The 23,981-nt window shown below is 38.9% G+C and overlaps 1 protein-coding gene and 1 long non-coding RNA gene across 4 annotated transcripts in view; one reads left to right on the top strand and one right to left on the bottom strand.

Annotated features, from left to right (window-relative positions):
- The window catches only part of LOC129619709 (uncharacterized), a 31,419-nt gene extending 14,394 nt beyond the window's left edge, over positions 1-17,025 (top strand). Inside the window, exon 3 of the long non-coding RNA XR_008698051.1 lies at positions 16,898-17,025. This is a non-coding gene — a long non-coding RNA (uncharacterized LOC129619709). The remainder of the gene's footprint in view (positions 1-16,897) is intronic.
- Positions 1-23,981, bottom strand: part of RNF217 (ring finger protein 217) — a 130,630-nt gene that overhangs the window by 65,053 nt on the left and 41,596 nt on the right. The window lies entirely within an intron of this gene.

Genomic DNA, 23,981 nt, shown 5'->3' on the forward strand with positions numbered 1-23,981 from the left:
TGCCGTCTATGGGGTCGCACAGAGTCGGACATGACTGAAGCGACTTAGCAGCAGCAGCAGCAATACAAGGATAAAAACCTCTTGACTTTGCTGCCACCCAACAAGATCAATATTGCTCATGCATTAGCACTGAGACCGCTCAAATGAGAGGGTTTTGATTGAAATAACACTCCTTTAAGAAAATTAGCTAAGATAATGTATATAGAGGAAGATGGTAAAAATAGAGACCACATCAAAAGAGTGTGAGCTATATGGAAAGACTAGAACGCATCACCACATTCTTACAGAGAAAATAATCATAAGTAAAAATGAAAAACAAGTTGTTTTTAAAACCCTTACACCTCTCTCTTGTAAGCCAAACGTAAGAAAAAGTGTAAAGGAAGAATAATAATACAATTTAAACATTTTAGAAAGCATTTATACATACCATATATACTTTATATATACTAAAGTGAAAGTGAAAGTTGCTCAGTCACATCTGACTCTTTGTGACCCCATGGACTATACAATCCATGGAATTCTCCAGGCCAGAGAACTGGAGTGGGTAGCCATTCCCTTCTCCAGGGATCAACCCCAAGAATCAAACCCAGGTCTCCCATATTGCAGGTGGATTCTTTACCAGTTGAGCCACAAAGGAAGCCCAAGAATACTGTAGTGGGTAGCCTATCCCTTCTCCAGGAGATCTTCCCAACCCAGGAATTGAACAGGGGTCTCCTGCATTACAAATGGATTCTTTACCAACCAAGTTATCAGGGAAGCTCTTTATATATATATACTAACACTTCTGTATTAGTATTATTTTCAGTTTTATTATACATTCTTACCTCATTTTTGATGCTGTGAAAGTGCTGCACTCAATATGGCAGCAAATTTGGAAAACTCAGCAGTGGCCACAGGACTGGAAAGGTCAGTTTTCATTCCAATCCCAAAGAAAGGCAATGCCAAAGAATGCTCAAACTACCACACAATTGCACTCATCTCACACGCTAGTAAAGGAATGCTCAAAATTCTCTAAGCCAGGCTTCAGCAATATGTGAACCGTGAACTTCCTGATGTGCAAGCTGGTTTTAGAAAAGGCAGAGGAACCAGAGATCAAACTGCCAACATCCGCTGGATCATAGAAAAAGCAAGAGAGTTCCAGAAAAGCATCTATTTCTGCTTTACTGACTATGCCAAAGCCTTTGACTGTGTGGATCACAATAAACTCTGGAAAATTCTGAAAGAGATGGGAATACCAGACCACCTGATCTGCCTCTTGAGAAATTTGTATGCAGGTCAGGAAGCAACAGTTAGAACTGGACATGGAACAACAGACTGGTTCCAAATAGGAAAAGGAGTTCGTCAAGGCTGTATATTGTCACCCTGTTTATTTAACTTATATGTAGAGTACATCATGAGAAACGCTGGACTAGAAGAAACACTAGCTGGAATCAAGATTGCCGGGAGAAATATCAATCACCTCAGATATGCAGATGACACCACCCTTATGGCAGAAAGTGAAGAGGAACTAAAAAGCCTCTTGATAAAAGTGAAAGTGGAGAGTGAAAAAGTTGGCTTACAGCTCAACATTCAGAAAATGAAGATCATGGCATCTGGTCCCATCACTGCATGGGAAATAGATGGGGTAACAGTGGAAACAGTGTCAGACTTTATTTTTGGGGGCTCCAAAATCACTGCAGATGGTGACTGCAGCCATGAAATTAAAAGACGCTTTCTCCTTGAAAGTAAAGTTATGACCAACCTAGATAGCATATTCAAAAGCAGAGACATTACTTTGCCAACAAAGGTCCGTCTAGTCAAGTCTGTTTTTCCAGTGGTCATGTGAGAGTTGGACTGTGAAGAAAGCTGAGTGCCGAAGAATTGATGCTTTTGAACTGTGGTGTTGGAGAAGACTCTTGAGAGTCCCTTGGACTGCAAGGAGATCCAACCAGTCCATTCTGAAGGAGATCAGCCCTGGAATTTCTTTGGAAGGAATGATGCTAAAGCTGAAACTCCAGTACTTTGGCCACCTCATGCAAAGAGTTGAGCCATTGGAAAAGACTCTGATGCTGGGAGGGATTGGGGGCAGGAGGAGAAGGGGACGCCAGAGGATGAGATGGCTGGATGGCATCACTGACTCGATGGACGTGAGTCTGAGTGAACTCCGGGAGTTAGTGATGGACAGGGAGGCCTGGCGTGCTGCGATTCATGGGGTCGCAAAGAGTCGGACACGACTGAGCGACTGACCTGATCTGATACCTCATTTTTATATTGAATAACAGTAAATTTTGCCATTATACATATTCTAGAAATTAAATCCTCTAGGAACTACATAGATTGTATATATATCAAGGGATCTTAGCCTGGGGTCCTGAGATTATCTTTTACTATTACTTTATTATTACTCTCTGTTTGTGAAAACAAGGCTACTGTACTATGAATATGGTTTTTTTTTTAATTTAAAGTTTTTCATCCAATAAAAGAGATAGATTTAGGCAAGGATCATCATTTCCCACTTGCACCCACCCCAATCCCACTCCGTTCTATGAGGTAAAAGGTCACCCAGGGAAGCAGTGAAATTCCTAGACAAGTTTAGGGGCTGCACAAGGAAACCTACTTCCTAAAAAGACTCAGTGGATAAACGCTGAACTTTGATTCTTTTTTTTTCATTTTGAGAATGCTTTTTAGTATTTGTTTATGTCTTGTCCTCTCCACACAGGAATGCCCAGTGCCTTCTGTCATTCTCTCTAACACAGGCAAGTGGAGCACTGATGGCATGTTCACGCTCTACAGTAAAGCCTTAAACTGTAAACCTTCCAGAAACTTCTGGTATTGTCAGCGTGAACTGAATGATGGTGATGATGATAGCAGCAGCTAACTTTTATTGAAGCTTTAATCCAAACCTAATCACTGTCAGAGCCTGTACCACATTGTCATTAAGCCCCTGCTGATGCTGATCCAGACTTGGCTAAATCAGTCACTCAGAATAATAACGCCATGTTGCTAGTGCCCACTGAGAATTCTTAAATGCTTAATCAGACATTGTGCATGCCTTTCTAAACATGATACTTGGATAGCATAAGGGTTAGATGTAACCCAAATCTCCCCCCTCACACAGTCCCGTCGACAAGCAGATGGTCCCCATGTTCGTCTGGGTTGGCATCACTAAGCAGCAGCCCTTCTCGGGGTCCCTCAAGGTCACGCCTTCCTCACCTATGAGCCATTTCCAATGTCCACCTCCTCCTCAAGGCCTCACTCCAACTTCTCTTTTCGACTGACCCACACGCAATCCATAACCTCACTCCCACTTGACACAGTAAAATCTAACGTGGTCATATGAGAACCGCTTCAACTTTCAGTTCCCTATCAGCTCCCTTCTAACCTTCGCTCCTCTTGGTTGGAAAGAAGGACCTCCCGAGCATCCCAAGATCAGTATTTCTGCCTGCCTTGTCAGGGATCTCTCCTCTCTCTGGAAACTTGAGACAATCAAGCATAAGTTTCTCCCGTCATAAAAGCAAAATGAAATAAAAACTTCTTAGGACCCTATATGTGGCAGTCTCCACATCTCGGTCTCCCTCCATTTTCAACCAAGCTAACTGAACTGTCCACATTTAAAAACTCACTATTATCTGGCTCACTCCTCCACTTTAGGTCACTCTCTACAAACAAAATTACCAGTGACCTTCTCGTTCCTAACTGCCCTTGTGAACAAGGATTATTTATTTGCTCACCTCCTCTGCAGCACCGGCCCTGCTGACCTCTGCTTCTTTCTTGACACCTAGAACATCACGTTCTCAGGTTCTTGGTACTTCCTTCTGTCCCTTTTGTGAATTCTTCCTATTTCTGTCTCTTAAAACTCCCCGAGTTTCCAAGGTTCCATTTATTACAGATGGTTCTCTGAGTGTCCTTCCTCCACTCCCATTGTTTCAACTCCATACAAACGCTGAAGGCTTCCCCACGGAAACCTCCAGACCAGATCTCTCTACTGAGGTTCCAATAGCCACAGGCAATCCCCTACTCGGTGCCTCCTGTAATACACCTCAAACTCAGCCTAAAACCAAACTCATCACCTCCCCATTCATCCCTCCCAGACAGACCACTGTCCTTCATTTGCTTATCACAGTGAGTGGGGCAGAAACCAGAAAACAAAGTATTCTCTCTTCTGACTTTTCTTTGCCTCATCTCTCCCCCAACCAACCAATCAACAAAATTCCATTTTATTCACACTTTAAAGAACCATTTATGTCTTTGGATCTCCCCTGCCACTAAGTTTGCCCTGGCTCTGGAGTACCCTTTTTAAAACACGCTCCACTAATGCCATTCCATGACACTCCACTCCACATTCATGACTCTCCAATAATTAAAACTTTAATAATACCTTTGTGCCTAGGATGAAGTAAAAAAAAAAATCCTAATATGTGAAATAAAGATTCAATTAATGATTTGATTTTTCTGGATTCTCTGCTGCCATTGCCCATCACAGGCTCTGTCTGTCATACACTGGTTTGCCTCTACTACCTGCTGTTCCTTCTACTTAGGACATGATTTATACACGTGTCTTGCCTAAATTCTGCCGGTCTTAGCTTATTTGTCAAATCTCTCCTGTCATTTTATCTATCCTAGAGTGACTGCTTGGTATTTTCCACTATCCTATAAATTTTTTGAGAGCAGGAATTATGCATTTATTCTTACATCTCACATACCTCACTCACTACCTAGAGCACAGGGTAGGTGCTTAATGAATATTTGCTGAAATTCAAAAAGAGATTAACATAGCTAGTGTTGGTTTTCTAGGTTGTGTTCAGATCTCCAACCACAGAAAGGTAAGGATCCAGGAGGGAACAAAGACAGAGACGATAATACAGAGCATGGGTGCAGCCTCAATTATAGGGGAGGAAAGGTGATTTTATTTGCTCTGTCTAGTGTATAACATAGCCTTGGAGGTAGACTAATTAATGTCCTGTTCTAGATCATTCTAAGGGACTCTGGGAGTGAGGGAGGGGGTTGACAGTCAGATTAGCCTTCATCAGTAGTTCTAAGAAGATACAAGTGATTGCTATCAGGGCAGAGAACTCACGTGGGCTGAAAGCACAGCCTTCCTTAAGGGGAACAGACATATCCTTGACAGGTCACAGGCTCAGCTACTGTACCCAACATGTTAATGGAAAGAAAAAGGGCCGAGATTCGGGGCCTCTCTGTTGGTCAGCCCATCCTTCCTAGTCCAACTTCTCTAAAGTGATCCTACGCTACTCTGATTAAAGGGCAATGAGTGTTTTGTTTTTTTGGCTCTTGAATGTGCTTTAAAGCTCCAATTGCCAAAACTTACTGGCTGACCAAAATTTCACTGGACTCCCTACTACATAAAATGGAACTAAGTTTTATCTGAGCTTCCCTGGTGGCTCAGATGGTAAAGAATCTGCCTCCAATGCGGGAGACCTGGGTTCGATCCCAGGATCAGGAAGATCCTCTGGAGAAGGGGATGGCAACCCACTCCAGTACTCTTGCTTGGAGAATTCCATGGATAGAAAAGCCTGGTGGGCTCCAGACTCACACACACAAGTTTTATCTAATTGTTGAATAATCTAATCATTTTGAGACAGAACAGAAACATACTTTTTCTCTCTAAACCAAACAAGTCTGCTTCATTCCTCACTTCATAGAACCAAGTGGAAAAGAGATATCAATCATACTGGGGCATGCAGTGTGGAGAAGTGTTTGTTTCCTTTACAGAGGAAATATGGAAAACAGAAAAAGGGGAAAAATTAGGCTTTGTCTTATCCAAATGTGAACAATATAAACATTTTCATATACAACCTTCTAGAATGCACTGTAGGGCTTCCCTGATAGCTAAAGAATCCACCTGCAATGCTGGAGACCCCAGTTCAATTCCTGGGTCAGGAAGATCTGCTTGAGAAGGGATAGGCTACCCACTCCAGTGTTCTTGGGCTTCCTTTATGGCTCAGCTGGTAAAGAAACTATATTTATTCTACGTTCAGTCACTCAGTTGTGTTCAATTCTTTGCAACCCTATGAACTGTAACCCATCAGGCTCCTTTGCCCATGGAATTTTCCAGGCAAGAATATTGGAGTGGGTTGCCATCTTCTTCTCCAGGGGATTTTCCCAACCCAGGGATCAAATCTGCATCTCTGGCATCTCCTACATTGATGGGTGGATTCTTTACCACCGAGCCACCTGGTAAGTTACTTGATTCCAGTGCTGCTACCAGAAAAATTGCATTCTGTTTCACATCTCCTTGCTTCTGCCATTGTTCCCTGTTGTTGGATACTTAAAAAACAACATCCACTAATTGAGAAAGGCTCATTTCAAATACACCATCTAATTTCTATAATTTTTAAAATTCTACAGGCACTCTAAATTCAATCTGGTATCTTGCCTTTCCACATAACACAACAGGAGCATTTTCCGTGTTATTATCAGTTACAATCATCATTTTGAAATGCTGTATAATATTCCAGAAAGTAGAAAACCCACAGTTAACCTGCGGAGACTGTTTCCAATTTTACACTATTGTAAGTACTGTGGTGATGAATAACTTTATGCACGAAGCTTCTTCAGAGTATTTCCTTAGGAGAGATTCCCAGATTGGAATTATTGGGTCAAAGAACATGATGACTATGAGTCTTTGACACATATTGCCAAACTGCTCTCCAAAAGCTGTATTTATTTACAGTCCACGATAGTAACCATTTTTCCACAACATGCTCTAATGAGTACCATAGTTTAAAAAAACAAGCTTGCAAAGTAAACAGCACTTGAAGACCTCTGATACTTTCACCTTTAATGTGATAAACAAAAAATGGCAATATTTTTCTTTCTGTGTTTGTGGTTTAAGCTTTTTTTTTTTTTTTTGACTAATTATAAGCTTTAAGATACACATCTGTATATTTATGTGGTGTTTTCTCCTTTCCTGTGAATCTTCTGGCCAGGTGCTGACCTGTAGTAGTTTGATGATTTGTACATACTACTCAGCATTCACAGAGATTATATAACACTCCATGTGAAGTAAGAATAGTTTCCACCAAGAGAGGCCAAAGCAACAAGCCTGTATCCAGAAGGCAACTCTGAACAGATGTTTGCTTGGCAGCCTAGCTGCAATAATTAACATCGGAAAACAGGGCAATTAAAAAAAAAAAACATACAACCAGATCTCACATCTATGAATCATGGTTCTGTAAATGTCCCAAACCATCTGGATGCCTGGGCTTTAAGCCTCCATTTTGAGAAGGACCTGCACGACAGTCCTAAAAGACAAGAGGCCTCTGAACACCAAATGCTCTTAAGGTATTGTTGGTTGTCCCCTAATTCACTCCTCAGCCTCTGCCTTTTAATAACAGATATTGATGTAACTGTCTCAAGCCCTTTCTCCCTGGATTATATACTTCTCTTAGGCACATACCACATTTTATCTTGGTAGCCTAGGGAGCACCAGGACCCTGCCTTGTATACAGTAAAGCACTTTGTATTTGTTTGTTGAAATAAATGGAGATAGAATAATCAAAGCCTTGGCAGATGTCTGACTCCAAGCCAGAGGGTGTCTCCTAATTGCGCTGGTAGTTGTTTATCCTCACAATAAACAGCTCTGTCGAAAGTCCTGCTGAGGGTGAGAAGTCTGGCATGGGAAGCACACAGCAGCGTTGCTTGTGAAGAACAGCGTAAGAGGGAACAGCCCTTGGCTTCCGAGGCAGGTGGAACACCTTCACAGCACATACGGTGCTTGCCCAGGTTTGCTGGTTCTTCATAAAGCTGACTGAGCTAGCAGGCAAACAGGGACTTCAATTTCTTGTGCAAAATGGAAACATACTATTAATATATATTATTTTAGCTAAGGATTACTCATTTTCCCAATAAAGCAATGGTGACAGGCAATTCTCAAAGGGAAAGAGAGACAGGTGTCCACCTGAATCAGCATCCTAGACAGATTTTCATTTTAAGGTCTCAATATTCTTTGATCACGTATTTTCAAAACATTTAACTAACATCTATCCCACATTTTAGGAAACATGCTAATTGCCTCTAATCCACACCACTTCTCTTGCAAAATCAAAATCTTCACTCAATCTGTACTGGCGAAGAGTTTGCTAAGGCACTTGGTTAAAAAAAGAATGCATGGCATCATCTGTCCTTCAAATGCTTTCTTTCCAGCTTTCAATTATGAAACATTTCAAGTCTCTCTTACTTGCTTCCTCTCTTTTTTTCTCCTTTCTCTCTCTCATACACACATGCCTCTTGTATTTTTCATCTTTTTTTTTGCTTAACCATCTACGAGAATGGGGACATTATTTTTACTTAATCAAAATATAATCATTTCATAGGGAAAGAGCACAGATAAAATATCCCTACCCAACACACATTCTACATTCTTATTTCCCTAATTGTCCCCCAAATGCAATTAAAAAAAAAAAAATCGCTCAGGATCCAGGCAAGGATCACACAGTCCATTTTGTTGTCATTTCTTTTTCTGTTTTAATCCTCCCACTTTTTAAATAAAACAATTTGTTATTAACATGTTGAGAAATTCAGGCCAATTGTTTTGAAGAACGTCTCACAATCTGGAATTGTTTATTATTTCCCCATTTTGGGTGATGCGTCCTTCCCATGGTGGCAGGTGAGAAGCACATACTTTCAGTTTACACCATTATTGGTGGTGACGTGTTTAATCACTTGGTTATGGTGACGCCTATGCCAGCTTTTTTTATTTTAAAAGTACTTTTCCCCCTTGTAATTAATCAATTCCCTGATTGGTACCTGACCATAAGACTATTTTATTCCCCCTCAAGCAGTGTACTCAATAGTTTTACCATCCATTGATGGTATTGAATCAGTTATTGTCTTGGGGACTGCAAAATGGTGATTTTTCTATGATTCTGCTGGCATTTTTCTTAAAAAGAATTTTTCACATTAGTTAAAAAATAATATTATAGACCTATAGATTTATAAATTACAGATTTTTTAATTCATTGTGTTATAATCCATTGTGCTGTGCTTAGACACTCAAGTGGTATCTGACTCTTTGCGACTCCATGGACTGTAGCCTGCCAGGCTCCTCTGTACATGGGAATTCTCTAGGCAAGAATACTGAGTGGGCTGCCATGCCCTCCTCCAAGGAATCTCCCCAACACAGGGATCAAACCCAGGTCTCACATACTGCAGGCGGATTCTTCACCATCTGAACCACCAGGGAATTACCATCATTCAAATAGTTCCAAATTTAGCCATTGGAGACCTCTTTAAGTCAGTGTCCTTTTGAGAAGTCTGCATTAGTCTTGAATAATTCCTTGTTTTAGAGCTGGAGTGAGATAACTCTCCAAAGAACCCTGTTCTTTTAGTGGGAAATATTTATCTTGAAATCAAGATCCAAGCTTCAGATACTCTCATTTCTCCTAAGGTATCACTGTCTCCAGACTCTTTCAGTCATCAGAGTTCTTAAATATACATATATATATATACACACATATATATAATTTTATATACTTAAAAATATATATTATTGGATTTTTCTTTATTTTATATCAGCATTTCTTTATTTTATATCAGCATGTCTCCACTTCTAACCCAATGCTACAAGGGGTCTTTCTCACTTTCTCTCTTTCCATCCTTATAACTCTTTTCTGGTTAGAACACCGATATAACATTTACTTACGTGCTTTATCTTCCAATACATAAATAAGAATTTCCTAATTGCAATATCAACCCACTCCAGTATTCTTGCCTGCAGAATCCCATGGACAGAGGAGCCTGGCAGGCTACAGTCCATAGGGTCGCAAACAGACACTTCTGAAGCGACTTAGCACGCACAATTACAATATCAACAAATTAGCAACAACAAACCACTACAGAAAGATCATGATTTATTTGAAATTCTCTTTCTACTCATAATTTATCCTACTAACCACACACTCAGAGCACTGGGTGGATTAATATTTCTTCTGTGTCTTTATGCTATTTGATAGATAGTTATCCCCTTTGCTTCTGTTCATATTCTATCTTCAAGCTTGCTTTAAAAAAAATTCTTTTAAATTTAATTTTTGATAAGTAAACATTAACATGGTTCACAAGTCTAAGGCACATGGAGAGGCATATACCTACTCTACTACCTTCCACCCCATTCCCGCCCACCTCTGCTGCTGCTGCTGCTGCTGCTGCTAAGTCGCTTCAATTGTGTCTGACTCTGTGCGACCCCATAGAGGCAGCCCACCAGGTTCCCCCATCCCTGGGATTCTCCAGAGGTAACCATCTCACTGTGTCTCGTGTATCCTTCTTATGTTTCTTTATGCAAAAACAGGCAGATACAGTCACATATTCACAGGTTTCTTTTCATATTTTCCCTAAAGTATTTTCAGTCTAGTTGGGGAGACAGCACATTCCCACATAAGAAGTTAACTAAAGAATACAAGGCAGAATAGCGGTGGCAAAACAATCCAGAAAATACATGTGCTAGCACTACATGGTCTGGTGGTTTTCTTTAGTACATCGCTAAGAGGTATTCAGGGGCAGATTTCAATGATCAGTTTACTTATGCAGGTATTTAAAAAGCTATCAACATCTAGAGCCTTGTATCACCACAGACATAGTACAGTAAGAATAACATTTTCAAAATTAGCTAAAGCAAGTTTTTGTCATTATTTGCACTTATTCTCAGTCATCAAATGAGCACAAACAATGTGTCGTGCACACGACAAGAAGGAATAGTTATTATAAAAGAGACACTGGAAATCATGAAAATCCACCTTAGAATTTTTTAAACATTTAGCAATAGAAGGAGATACGTGCTAAGGGGGCTTCCCGGGTGGCGCCAGTGGTAAAGAATCTGCCTACCAAAGCAGGAGACAGCAAGAGATGCGGGTTCAATCCCTGGGGTGGGAAAATTATCCAGGCTAGGAAATGGCAACCCACTCCAGTATTCTTGCCTGGAAAATCTCATGAACAGAGGAGCCTGGCGGACTACAATCCATGGGGACGTAAAGAGGCAGCTACCCCTGAACAACTGAGCAAGCACACATGTCTCCCTATATAAAATGTTTATGTGTGTGTGTACATACATACACATGGCATATGTTGTCACAGAAGGTGACTGCAGCCATGAAATTAAAAGGTGCTTACTTCTTGGAAGGAAAGTTATGACCAACCTAGACAGCATATTATAAAGCAGAGACATTACTTTGTCAACAAAGGTCCATCTAGTCAAAGCTATGGCTTTTCCAATAGTCATGTATGGATGTGAGAGTAGGACCATAAAGAAAGCTGAGTGCCAAAGAATTGATGCTTTTGAACTGTGTGTTGGAGAAGACTCTTGAAAGTCCCTTGGACTGCAAGGAGATCCAACCAGTCAATCCTAAAGGAAATCAGTCCTGAATATTCATTGGAAGGACTGATGCTGAAGCTGAAACTCCAATACTTTGGCTACCTGATGCAAAGAACTGACTCACTGGAAAAGACCCTGATGCTGGGAAAGATTGAAGGCAGGAGGAGAAGGGGATGGTTGGATGGGATCGCTGACTCAATGGACATGAGTTTGAATAAGCTCCGGGAGTTGGTGATGGACAGGGAAGCCTGGCGTGCTGCAGTCCATGGGGTCACAAAGAGTCGGACACGACTGAGTGACTGAACTGGACTGTGTACGTGTGTATGTGTGTGTATACATCTATATCTATATCTATGTCTATATATATATATATATATTTTTTTTTTCCCCCTCATGGGTTTCCCAGATAATGCAGTGGTAAAGAATCCACCTGACAATGCAGGAGATGCAAGATACATGGGTTCAATCCCTGGGTTGGGAAGATCCCTTGGAGTAGGAAATGGCAATTCACTCCGGTATTCTTGCTTGGAAAATTTTATGGACAGAGGAGCCTGGCAGGTTACGGCCCATGGGGCCACAAAGAGTCAGATGCAACTAAGCACATATATGCTAACAGCTCATTTTAAAATAGAATATACAAGCTAATTTTTTACTTTAAAATTGAAAAGTTAAAGAGTTCTCACAAGTAACTCTAACTGGCCTAAGAAGTAAAAAACGTTATTAGTGCCATGACCTTAACTGGAAATTGATTAACTATCTAGACAGAATCATTTCTGGCTTTAAAGGTTAATTTAAGTAAGCTTAATTAAGTAAAGCCAAAGTGTTATTCAGATGCAATCTGCTTTTCCATAGCTTATCAAAAACTTAATGGATTAGAGAGCCAAATACACCTGTACTAAAGTAGCATTAATAATACCCATCATCAATAGTATGTACCAAGCACTCTACCAAATGCTTTGTACGCATGATTTTGTTCTCTAACATTCATAGAAGGTTATTTTATTGTTATAATCATCATCTCCATTTTGCAAATGATGAAACTAAGTCTTCTTAAAAGTTAAGTAGCTTTCCCAGGGTCAGAGAGCAATACAATACTCTCTATGCAACTGAAAAATTAGAGTTAGGTAAGTCACTTGTGTGTGTCTGCCCACTCTTTTTACATCACATTATACTTGTGTGTTGTTTTTTAAAAATCAAATAATTCTTACAAAGTAAATAAAAACAGAAATAAAACTCTAATCTTTATGCCTGGGAGGGATACAGTTTTTAACATAAGTCTTTCTTTTGTTTTAACTTTTTTGTTCCTAAAAAATGTTTATGCTCCTAATATTCAAAGATTAGAATTCAGAACTTCCCTACTTTTCTCATCATTTTACTTATTTCCATCCTTCCTGTTAAGTTATAACACAAGTTTCTGTTAATTAAAAATTCATCTAAAAATGTGACTATATGTGATACTATTTACAACTGACCCTAATATTTTATTACAATGTCATTTCATTTTTCACATAACTATTCCATTTCTAGGGCTTATCATCTTATTTATATTTTTAAGCTTTTTATATCCCCATTGCTAATGTTTCTGAAAACTCTCCACTCTTACAAACTTCCCTGGAAGATTCTTTTGCACATCATCAGATGAGCCACTTTATTGAGTTCCATTTCTTCTTTCTCAGAGCATACTTTCTGAAGCCCTTTGTACTGCTCCAATATGGACTCTTGCTAAGCCTGCCACTTGTCCCTTATGTTGGAACTATAGCTTCCTGGAGTCCACGTTATCCACTCTCTTGCTTCCTTTTCCCTGTTTCATTGAAGAACACCTCCATGGAGGAGTCACGCCATCCACATGTCAGAGTGGGAGAGGCAGCAGCTGGTGGGGACCCGTGAGCCAGCCTCACTGGCAGACTGCAGTGCTGTCTTCAGGCGGCAGGCTGCACTTTTGCTGGGAAATCACCAGGTACCTGTAGACTTAGGTATGTTCCCTGGAGCTATGCCCTTTCTTTAGAGGAGAACTCTCTGGCTTTATGCCTGGTAGCGTACGTCCAACAGTCAGAGCCGGAACATGTGGCCAAACGAGGTGTGGGGGATTTGATGCCCTTTATCTGGACATGTCTGCAGATCTCCACTTTCAGTGCAGTGCCTCTATCTTATCACACTGGGTCTGCAGCACCCCTGTCAGACCTCTGATCGCTCTGGAAGAAGGGTAATCACCTCGCTGTGCAAGGTTCAGAAAGGCGGGGCCGGGGCTGGGGGGGGAGGGGCAGTGGGTGGGATTCCTATTTTTATTCAGATTCTCAGCGACTCCTACCACCTTCAGCCCCACAACGCACCATCTTAAAATATCCTGAGGCTTTCTATTCTGAAGACTTTCTGAGATTAGCTGGTGCAGACTAATCTTTTTCCTTTTTTTAATCATCTAAAGTTTCAACAAGTTCTAAGTCAGTTATGTCTTCATCCACTTACTCCTTCTAAAAATGGGTCTGGATTTCTGGTCCACAGTTGTCTTATCCCTCATTCTCATTGTCCTCCTGAGTTGAAACCCAAGTTTGGTGAATGCTAATATGTTTGGAATGCTTTCAACTAAAACAAACAAGATGTTATGTTTTCAATGAAAATTCTTGTATTCAAGGAGATGTGTCCTTGAAATAATACAATGAGCTCATTCTGTTGTATCAAAATGAGGTATGAATTAGACCAAGCTTTGGAAAAAAAGGGTAAATAATTCTAATTTTTTATACAATACCAGTGACCCCTGCATTTCCAGCAAGTCACTTGATCTTATGAAAATAAAACTAATTATAAACTTTCCTCAAACGTAAAATGAAAGGCTTAACTAAGAAGTTATTTAAAATACTGTAAAAAATACAGATATAATGTGGCAGCGCTTTTTGGTTCTGTACTTCATTAATTGATGCTAATGCCAAAGAAGGGAGTCCTCTTACCATGATTCTGTAAAGAACATAAAGCTTTTAATACTTACAAGTTGCTCTATCACAAATCTTGAATAGTCAGCATTAGAAATGACTAGTGTTTTACTTATACAAAGTCTAATTCTACTGTGTACTCCTAGGAAGTTGAGTGTAAACAAATAGTTTAAATGCATCAGAAAATCTGATGAAAAGAAATATGTGGTAACCTCTTCTTTAAAGTGAATAAATACTTCTCTGTTATCACTGGCTTTGTAATTCGGTATGTTTTATCTAAATCTTCACCATTGAATGTGTTAATCTATTTATAATGCTTTGCTTGTGCCAAAATAACTACTGAATACAATTTGAACAGAAAGATTAACGTGGTTGGTGCCCGCACTGTAAAAATACACACTCAGTTGAAATTTAATAATAACTTCCCCAAAAGTCAATGGCACTTAAATCTATAGAACCAAGTAAAGAATTTATCCATATTTTAATCATAGGATTATATACACTTGAGCTTAAAGGCCTATGAAACACCTGATCCTAATACCAAGTGGAGAGAAATGCATATACTCCCTAAAACATTACCTACCCAGAAATCTTTTTATTGTGTCTAGGCTATTTTTATCATTTTATGCCTCCAAGTACATATTTTATATACTTAAAGACAGACAAAATAAAGGGAAAACAACCCCTGCCTGTTCATCAAAGAGTTGCTATTGTTGACTCAGAAACCTTGCTAAGGACAACTCCCATTAATCCCCAAATTTAACTCTGTTTCCCAGTGCAAAGACAAATGTGAAAAGCAATGGAGTGAATGTCTGTTAGTGTCCAACAAAGAAAAGCATACCAACTCACTGAGAGAGAAACTTTTTTTCCTACATGAAACTCTAAGAAAATTTGTGTGACTCTTCATATAAACACTAAATACCATGAAAGGCAGAGTCACCAGAAATATTTTTTGAAAGATGCTTTCATATGGCGAGTAGCACCTTCATATTTCAAGTAGCACCTTCTAAGGAGAGTGGGCTCAAGTCTGCTATGCTAACTCCTTTCTGCACAGATTCCATGAAAATAATGCACTGATAACCTATTAATGAGCCATGCCCGTTTGAAAACTTTCCTATCTTAAACACAGAAACAAAAACATCCCTTTCTTGACACCACATTCCCTGAAACCTTTTTTTCTTTTTAGTTGTATTCACAGCTAAGACATTTCAGCAAAAGGAAAAATGAGCAAAGGGAAAAGGCACACAGAGTGAAAGCCAGAGGAAACCAGGTACAAGTTTCCAAGAGTGCTCTCCCAGTGAAGTCACACAGAGGGCACGCAGTCCCTCCAGCAACAGACAAGGCGTGTGAAGAATCACAGTCCATTAGGGACCACCGCCCAAGGGTTCACGGGGGACGGCTCATGTTAGCTCCCTTTGCCTAGCACACACCCAAATTCCAGATTCCGGGGAGACGGGTAGCTTTTCAGGATAAACTGTATTCCATGTAAAAATAATTTAGGGGCAGTGACCCACTCTTACCATTTGGGGGAAAGTTAAATGTAAGGGGAAAAATACATTTTCCTTGAGTAGGAAAATGTTTCCCACTCAAGTTCCCCAGCCAACGGTCCAACTTGCAAGTAGCACCTTCTAAGGAGAGTGGGCTCAAGTCTGCTATGCTAACTCCTTTCTGCACAGATTCCATGAAAATAATGCACTGATAACCTATTAATGAGCCATGCCCGTTTGAAAACTTTCCTATCTTAAACACAGAAACAAAAACATCCCTTTCTTGACACCACATTCCCTGAAACCTTCTGATTTTTTTTTTTCTTCTCTGCTTTCTTTCACAATAAATTTTTTAAAATCTAGAAAGGTATAAAGAACAATGAAAGAAAAATATTCCTATCATTTAGTAGTAACTACTAAGGTGTTATATTTGCTTAGACTTTCATTTATGTGTGCATGTATGATTTATGTAACTACTTAAAGAAATTAAATAGTATAAATACTATTTAGTCACTTTTAACTAGCCCCATCTTCTTATTTCTTCTCCCAGTTCATCAACTGTCAATAGACTGGCAGGCCTCCTGCAAGTCATCTTTATATTTTTATGTAAAAGTGTATCATTTGCCTATATAGTCAGCACATATTGTTCTCTATGGTACCTTTCTTCACTCACATGTTTTGAGACCTACTTATGTTGGTATATAAACACTTAAATTTTTGGTTGAAATACTATGTAATATTTTATCATATGAATATGCTATATTAATCCAATATATTTTTGGTGGACTTGATGTTGTTTCCAAGGTTAGTTCTTAGAAACAGTATAGCAATAAAAATGCTTATACATGTTAATATATGTGTGAATAAGTATCTTCAGAAGTAAAATTCTTGGGTCTTGGTGGAAGTATGTCTTTTACATTACTATTTTCTTTACAATACTGTGAAAATACAAAAAATTACACAAAGTCATATCCATATTTATAATTTTATAGTATCCATATTTATATTAGGTTGGTGCAAAACGAAATGTGGTTTTGCATTGCTGAACTTTGCCATGTGATATGGGAATACATTCTTAAATAAAGGCATTTATGTTACACATCATTTTAATGTGCATTTCTCACTTTATGCTTTTTCCTAATGATATTACTTGCTGTTTATTTTATATTTATTTTATACTACAGAAAGTATAGACATAAAGCAAATTTAAGCAGTTTTTTAATTCAAGTTCAAAATGAGTCGTAAAGCAGTGGAGACAACTTAAAACATCAACAATGCATCTGGCCCATCACTGCTCACGAACATACAGTGCAGTGGTGATTCAAGAAGTTTTGCAAAGGAGACGAGTGCCTTGGAGAGGAGGAGCACAGTGGCCGGACATCAGAAGTTGGCAACAACCAACTGAGAGCCAACATCGAAGCTGATCCTCTTAAAACTACAGAACTAGTTGCCCAAGAACTCAACATTGATTATTCTATGGTCATTTGGCATTTGAAGCAAATTGGAAAGGTGAAAAAGCTCGATGAGTGGGTGGCCTCATGAGCTGACTGAAAATCGAAAAAAAAATCATTGTTTTGAAATATTATCTTCTTTTATTCTATGCAACAACGAACCATTTCTCAATTGGATTGTGACATGAGACGAAAAGTGGATTTTATATGATGGTGATGACCAACTCAGTGGTTGGACCGAGAAGAAGCTCCAAAGCACTTCCCAAAGCCAAACTTGCATCAAAAAAAGGGTCATGGTCACTGGTTGGTGGTCTGCTACTGATCTGATCCACTCCAGCTTTCTAAACCCTGGCAAAATCATTACAACTGAGAAGTGTGCTCAGCAAATCAATCAGATGCACCAAAAACTGCCATACCTGCCTCTGTCATTGGCAACAGAATGGGCCCAATTCTTCTGCACAACACCCAACTGCAAGTCACACAACCAACACTTCAAAAGTTAAACAAATTGGGCTATGAAGTTTTGCCTCATCCACCATATTCACTTGACCTCTTGCCAAGCGACTACCATTTCTTCAAGCATCTTGACATTTTTCTGCAGGGAAAATGCTTCCACCACCAGCAGGAGGCAGAAAATGCTTTCCAAGAGTTTGTCCAATCATGAAGCAGGGATTTTTACTCTACAGGAATAAACAAACTTATTTCTTGTTGACAAAAATGAGTTAGTTGTAATGGTTCCTATTTTGATTTAATAAAGATGTGTTTGAGCCTAGTTATGATGATTTAAAATTCACAGTCAGAAACCACAATTACTTTTTCATAAATCTAAAAATAATCATATACAGTCCCAGAGCCAGTTCATCTCAGGACACAGGTGGCCTAAATAATATCACAAGCAGGGTCAGTATAATTCAGCCAGAAGCAGCTTTGGATTTGCTCAATCAAGCAAATGACTAATAATTTCTCATTAATACTATACTACAATGTACGTCAAGAGATGACCTTAACTTGAAATAGTATTCATTTTTAATTAAAATAATTTCCCTTCATTAAAAAAATGGAGTCTTCAGAAAATTGTACCCCAGGTAAATGAAAGAGTCATTGGAAGAATGGAAGTCTTTATTACTGTCCATCAGAATACCAAGCATTTAGTCAATACCAAAAGCTTGGTTTCGGCTTGATTTTTTTAACTGTTTCTGACAATAACTGACTAAAAGAGTCAGTTCTCTCTCAAGGCTAATTATAGAGAAGAATTCATATTCTATTTCCATCATCAGAAATTGAATTACATCTCCAGGGGATCTTCCCAACCCAGGGATCAAACCCAAGTCTTCCACATTGCAGGCGGATTCTTCATCAGCTGAGCCACCAGAGAAGCCCTTTCACTAGCTATGTAAAATAATTTAATCATAATATTAACTAGAGGAAAGCAAAGCTTTATAGCAATTATAATTTTTCTATATGTTCCTTAATTTTATCATCTATATGTACCTCATAGAGTTTTTCCAAGGATTTAGTGAGCTAATACATGCCAGGCACTTATAGTAGAGCTTGGAATGCAGTCTTAACTCAAGAAGTGTTAGTGATTACCATCACTATTCAAAATCTTTTCCTATCAGTATACTCTACAGTGTTATTTTGTTAAAAGCACAGAGGAGATTCTAATCTATCCTGGGATCACCTAGCTTAGTCAGGGCCATTCATTCTGCCCCAAACCAGCTAATATAATATGAATGGTACTACCTGGCTGTCTACCTGAACAGTGCCATCTGGAGTTGTGTAACATGTTAGCCCTGAGTTTGGTGCAAAGACAGTTCCCATTTAAGACAGTAACAAGTTGATGAGTAAAAAGGGCTGGCTGATGTAGTACAACCTGTATACATAGCTCAGAGGGCATTATATTTCTAGGATTTACACTAACATTTCACAAGTTAATTTTATATCCTAGAACAACAAATAATCGCTGCTGTTACTTCTTGGTGCTGTCATATGTCATTTACATTACAAACATTATCCAGTAGGTAAATAATAGCCAGGCGGTGATCTGGACCTTGATCTGCTAGAGGAAAAATATTATGCTCTTTCCAGCTGCCACTCAGTGAGATGACACACTGAATTATTAATATCCAGTGAGTATACACGGAGTATTCTTGCTATGTCCTTTCTTTCAGAATCCACATACTTCTTTACAGTATTTAATATGAATTGGGTACGGAGAAGGCAATGGCAATCTACTCCAAGTACTTTTGCCTGGAAGGTCCCATGGACAGAGGAGCTTGGTAGGCCGCAGTCCATGGGGTCACTAAGAGTCAGACACGATTGAGCGACTTCACTTTCACTTGTCACTTTCATGCATTGGAGAAGGAAATGGCAACCCACTTCAATGTTTTTGCCTGCAGAATCCCAGGGATGGGGGAGGCTGGTGGGCTGCCATCTATGGGGTCGTATAGAGTCGGACACAACCGAAGCGACTTAGCAGCAGCAGTAGCAGCAGATGAATAACAACTGTGCAATGAATAAATTGACATTAAACACACCCAAAGCTTACAGAGTTTGGTTTTAGTGCAAGTATACTCTGGCCTCAGCACTTTTGTGCCTGCTCACCTTTCTCCCTGGAAGGCTCCTTCACTGGGTATTCACATGCCTCATTTCCTTGCTTCACTCAGGGCTCTTCTGAACCATCCTATCACCCATGAAGCCTTCCAAAACCAGCATACGAGCACGTGCATGTGTGTGCGCGCACTCACACCCCACCCCACCCCCCCCCGACCTACATCCACCGGTCCTCTCACCTCGGTTCTGTACCTCTGGCAATAACCATTATCACCACTGTCCTGCTACGGATATGCATTATCTCTTTCTGCTCACTAGAATGTAGCTTCAAAAACTATCATATCCCTAGAACTATTTCCCTAGTCTATGTTCTACATAGTAGGTGCTCAAAAATACAATAATGCTGAATCAATGAAAAATCAAAATTACATATCAGTTTTTCAAATACTTTTTTCCCCCAACAGGCCTTTCAGAATAATTTTTAAGAAATGCTAACTTTCAGGAAACAAACATTTAATATTCTATATATGAAAAACCACATGACAAATCAATCCATTGTACAAAGATATTTTACTCTAAGCTCTGAAAAGATACTTTCAATTTGAGGTATGAAATAGGTATTTTAAAAGGACATGGAATATAATCATCAAAATATAATGAACATGAATAAGAAATTCCAAGATGATCACAGATTTGCCGATAAAGACAAAACTCAAGTTAAACTAAATCATTATTTCTAATTTATATAAATATAAAGGACACAAGCACACTACAAAAGTAAAATATAACTTCAAATCCCATAGGCTGCCTGTTGCCATCATTTTGCTAAGGAAAACTAAGGGAACACACAGGACAAATTCTTGGAAAATTTCAAATAGAAAAACATTTCTGTAAAACACAAAACTAACGCTTTCTAAGAATATATAAAATCTTGAGTTATAAATCCACCTTTATCAGTAAAGCTTGTGTTAAATTACAGTAATTATCAAAATATATTTTGAATAGAAGCCCAAAAGCAGTATATATAACTGTGAACCACTAGACACAATGGATATATGTGGTATGAATACAATATATAAAAATACAATGCAGATATGATGGGGTACATTTAAAATGTTATATTCATTATAGCTACCTTATATTTATCAGTGAACGTTAATTTACAAAAATTTCCCAAATTCTGTTATGTGAGTTACTCAACTTAAAACTCCCCAATCTGCAACGCTTACAAGGATAGGTCTTTGTAATGCTTTCTATTTTAGTATTATATATTTAAAATATAATATATATTTAAACTATATTTCAATATAGCTTAAATATTTAGAAACATCTAGAAAGGCTGATTTATTCTATTCCTTGGAAATTTCTTATTGCTTCTTTTTCAGGCTGTTTTGTCTTACAAAGAACTAGATACCAAACTGCCTTTGATTATCTTTTTATTTAATCAAGGCCTTTCATCTTATTCAACATATATTTGTTCAATAAGTTTCCTTTTAAAAAAGGAAAGTGGCTTTTGATTTAAAATTGATATCTGGCCAGCACCTCCTGATGGGATTCCTTCAATGCCCACTAAAATGCATATTAAGGCAAAGGAAAAAGACAAGCAAACGCAGCACAAAAAAACTAGAGCTGGCAGTTAGTATCCTAGGAGGAAGAATTTCTTGCAACACCACAGCTGATGGAAGGAGATACAGAGGAGGAAGAGTAAAGAAAAAACAAGACGCAATGGCAAACAGAGAACTATATGCAGAAATACCATGAATACTGGTTCCAATGAAGCTCTCATTTTTAAGTTAAACATGACTTTTCCAGAATCTAACATTTCCTTGTTGTCTCATGTAAAACTTTTGGATCTAATTCAATGAAAGATACATTCACGCTAATGAATGTTGGCAGACGCTTTAAGACATTACCTAACCAAGTGATCTTTGAGTAATTACATGAAGAAAATTGTTAACAAAGCTAAGGTAATCAGACCAAGAAACTGACACAGTAGTTACTTAATAAACAGTGGCCATTATTATAAACTGTAAAATCAAAGGTGAGAGCCCATTTAATTAGACTTTAGCTGTCCACTGTCTCTGAAGATTAAAATTTTTGCGGAGCAAAACCTAGGTAAACTTTAAAATAAGAAAAGATTGTCTTATATGTTCTGCTTCCTTCCCTTTTACCTTTTCCATGTCATTTCTTGAATTCTTGGTTCCCTTTTATCACTACCACAAGTATACCTTCACAATTATCGCTTTCTAGAGTGAAGGCAATGGCACCCCACTCCAGTACTCTTGCCTGGAAAATCCCATGGACGGAGGAGCCTGGTAGGCTGCAGTCCGTGGGTCTCGAAGAGTCGGACATGACTGAGCGACTTCACTTTCACTTTTCACTTTCATGCATTGGAAAAGGAACTGGCAACCCACTCCAGTGTTCTTTCCCAGGGACGGGGGAGCCTGGTGGGCTGCCATCTATGGGGTCACACAGAGTCAGACACGACTGAGCTACTGAACTGAACTGAACTGAGAGTGATTTAAGTTTAAAGAGCCTGTGCTAATGTGTCTGACATGTGAAAAGTTTAATGGATGAGCATTCCCAGGTTTTACTGAATTTCACTCCCAGTCTTTCTGGAGACACATCTTAACTGAAATCACAAATCTAATAGCAGAATTTTAGGTTCCATGGCAGACCAAGAACAGCTGGACTTGGCAGCTGGCAGACCTTAGGTCATTCCTCAGATCTCTGTCTGCTGCACCCAAACAGAGTAGCTAGGGGAGACTACTAAAGGCACTTAAGACTCCGAAGTTTCTGATTTAACTGGGATGTCATGTGGTGGATAGGAGCAAAGAAGCAAAAAAAAAAGAAGGCACTCTTTCTGTAAATGTTGCTTAAGGTATTAAATACCTGGGTCTAAGAAGCAGTACCTATTTAAAACAAAGCAGTTGCATTTTTTCCTACATTTGAAAAGGTATGCCATTTTTTAGACAACCAACTTTTTATTGAGTTAGAAAAACCTCAACTGTAAAAATTTTAAACATTTCCTAGAGATTCAACATGCAATAGTTTGTGTCAGGAAAAACAGAAAGAGGTACAGGTATTCAAATATGCAAAATGCAATTCTCCCTTAAGCTACTCTGTAAACTGCTTATTAAGAAGGCAGTTAAAATACAGATACTAAATTAAATATTAAATATCAAATCAATTCACACATTATACTTCACTAGCACACTACGACAAGGAAGCTCAGTTGAAACTAAAGTTAAAGATATACGATCACGAATAAACCAAGAATAAAATCAACAAAAATATGGTAAATCATTATATTATGTCCTGGCAGTATCCATCTTAAGAGAAAATAATTTCTAGTCACACTAGCAGCTTTGGGTCTGTTACTTGAACACCGTCCTCATTCTTTTAGAGCAAATACTCAAGAAAAATAATTTAAGAAAATGCTGCTCATTTCAATTACGTGAAATGTATGAGATGCAAAGAAGACAGACAGTACACCTGGAGGGCAACTGCTGGCCTTTCTTCCTTTCTCTGTGAAAGCCACACCCGCCAGTCTGAAAAGCTGTCTGAGTGAGCGAAGTTGCTCAGTCGTGTCCGACTCTTTGCAATCCCATGGACTGTAGCCTACCAGGCTCCTTCATCCATGGAATTTTTCAGACAAGAGTACTGGAGTGGGTTGCCATTTCCTTCTCCAGTCTGACTCTTTGAGTTAAAAAAAAGTGCTGAGCTGTTTTTGCATCAGCAAATGGGAACTGGAGGAAGACAAGCATGAACCAAAAAAACTATTTATTGAAACTAGTCTAAAATAACTGAAGCAAAGAGAAATCTCATCATTTAAAAAAATTCTGTAATATAACATGGGTAAGATAACCTGGAAATAAAACTGCAAGGATAAAAACAGTTTTTGTTTTTTTCCCAGAAATTTCTCCCAATGAATGTGCACAGAGAGAGAATGCTTGTCAGGAGTTTACGCCTACTAATTAGGAAAACAAAGGCTTTGATATTTGTCTGTATCTTTCAGAAAAATAATACAATAGAAGAGAAAGGAAGGAGAGAGAGGGAGGCAGGAAGGGAAAGAAGGAAGGAAGAAGGGAAGATAGAAATTCTTTAGAGAGTTGAGAGAGTAAGAAAAATAATCTACCTCAAATTATTATGCCAGTACAGTGATCAGCTGCCATGAACCCAAGTCCTATGGCATCATGACACATAATTACACGGATATAGCTCTCCATGGGACAAGGCACTGGCAGCCCACTCCAGTACTCTT

The sequence above is a fragment of the Bubalus kerabau genome, chromosome 9 (assembly GCF_029407905.1).
Source record: "Bubalus kerabau isolate K-KA32 ecotype Philippines breed swamp buffalo chromosome 9, PCC_UOA_SB_1v2, whole genome shotgun sequence".
Taxonomy (NCBI): Eukaryota; Metazoa; Chordata; class Mammalia; order Artiodactyla; family Bovidae; genus Bubalus; species Bubalus kerabau.